Source organism: Rhincodon typus, chromosome 25 (assembly GCF_021869965.1).
Source record: "Rhincodon typus isolate 14 chromosome 25, sRhiTyp1.1, whole genome shotgun sequence".
NCBI lineage: Eukaryota > Metazoa > Chordata > Chondrichthyes > Orectolobiformes > Rhincodontidae > Rhincodon > Rhincodon typus.
The window spans coordinates 29,022,804-29,024,679 of record NC_063356.1 but is presented as its reverse complement, the minus strand read 5'-3'; the positions used below and the strand labels follow the sequence as shown (position 1 = coordinate 29,024,679).

The following is a 1,876-nucleotide window of genomic DNA, read 5'->3' as shown; positions in this document are numbered from 1 at the left end:
GCCTAGACCATTTCTGATGAAGGGTCTAGGCCCGAAACATCAGCCTTTCTGCTCCTATGATGCTGCTTGGCCTGCTGTGTTCATCCAGCTCTGCACCTTGTTGTCTCTCTTCCTTCCATTGACTGTGTTTATACTTGCCACTGCCTCAAAAGCAGCCAACGTAATCGGAGACTTCTCCCATCCTGGTTGTGCTGTCTTCCACTCTCTTACACTGAGCAGAAGATACATTTTTTTTTTTCCAAAGTTTTGTATCAACAGATTCAAGATGTGTTGCTAAAATTTTGCAAGTCACTAGTCAGACCATAGCTAGAAAACTGAACAGTTTGGGTCCCTTATCTAAGGAAGAATATACTAGCGTTTAAAGCAGATCAAAGAAGGTTTACTAGGCTGATGGAGGTTATTGTCTTATGAGGAGAGCTTGGACAGTAGTCATTGGAGTATAGAAGAATGAGGCAACCTTCTTGAAACATACAAGATCCTTCAAGGACTTGGATTTGAAAACAGCTCACATTACAGGAGAGGAAGAAAACATAAAGGCGGATTAATCTCCGAGACCTGATCGAGTGTATCCCAGGACTTTGTGAGAAGTTAGGGAGGAAATTGTGGTTCCCCTAGCAGAAATATTTGTATCATCTATAACCACAGGTGAGGTGCTGGAGGATGGCTCATGTGCTTTTATTTAAGAAGGACTGTAGGGAGAAGCCTTGGAACTATAGACATGTGAGTCTGACATCTGTGGTGAGTAAGTTGTAGAAGGTGATTCTGAAAGGTGGGATTTGTATGCAAGGAATGATGGTGGTCAGCATGGTTTTGTGTAAGGGGAAATTGTGAGTCTCAAACTTTAAATTTATTTTCTGAGGTAGTAACCAAAAAGATTGAGGGCAGAGCAGAAGAAGTTGCTTACTTGGACTTGAGTCAAGCCTTTGATAAGGTTCTGCTTGGTGGACTACTTAATAAAGTTAGATAACATGGATTCAGGATGACCTTGCCAATTGCACACAAAATTGGCTTTTTGAAAGGAGACAGAGGATGTTCGTGGAGGGTTGATTTTTGGACTGGATGCCTGTGACCAACTGTGGTTCCACAGAGATTGGTAATGGATCCACTTTTGTCATTTATATAAATGATTTGGCTGAGAATATAGGATGCATGATTAAGTTTGCAGATCCCACCAAAATTGGTGATATAGCGGTCAGCACAGAAGGTTATCTAAGATTGCAAGGTGACCTTATCAATTGAGTCAATGGGCTGAGGGGTGGCTTATGGAGTTTGATTTGGATAAATGCAAGGTATTGCATTTTGGTAAAGCAAATAAGGGTAGGACTTATACAATTAATGGTAGGGCCCTGGGTAGTGTTGTAGAATAGAGACCTAGGGATTCAAGTACATAATTCTCTGAAATTTGCATCATAGATAGACAAAGTGTTTAGTACGCTTGCCTTCATTGCTCATACCTTTGAGTATATGAGGTAGGATGTCATGTTGCGGTTGTACGGGACATTGCTGAGGCCTCTTCTGGAGTACCGTGTGCAGTTCTGGTCTCCCTGTTATAAGAAGGATGATATTAAACTCGAGGGTTCAGAAAAGATTTACCAGGATGTTACTAGGAATGGAGTGTTTGAGTTATAAAAATAGACTGAGACTCTTTTCCCTGGAGCGTAGGAGGTGGAGGGTTGATTTTTATAGAGGTTTAGAAAATCAGACATAAGTTGAATAGCAAAGGTCTTTTCTCTAAGGTGGGGGAGGTCAGAACTAGGGGGCACATTAAGATGAGAGGAGAAAGCTTTAAAAAGGACATGAGGGACAACTTTTTTTACACCGTCGTTTGTATGTGGAATGAACTGCCAGAGAAAGTGGTGGATGCAGGTACAATTAC

The 1,876-nt window shown here is 41.5% G+C and overlaps 1 long non-coding RNA gene across 1 annotated transcript in view; it reads right to left on the bottom strand.

Moving 5' to 3' along the window:
• Window positions 1-1,547, bottom strand: part of LOC125486078 — a 3,631-nt gene extending 2,084 nt beyond the window's left edge. The window contains exon 1 of the long non-coding RNA XR_007264763.1: window positions 1,455-1,547. This is a non-coding gene — a long non-coding RNA (uncharacterized LOC125486078). The remainder of the gene's footprint in view (window positions 1-1,454) is intronic.
• Between the last annotated feature and the right edge of the window lie 329 nt (window positions 1,548-1,876).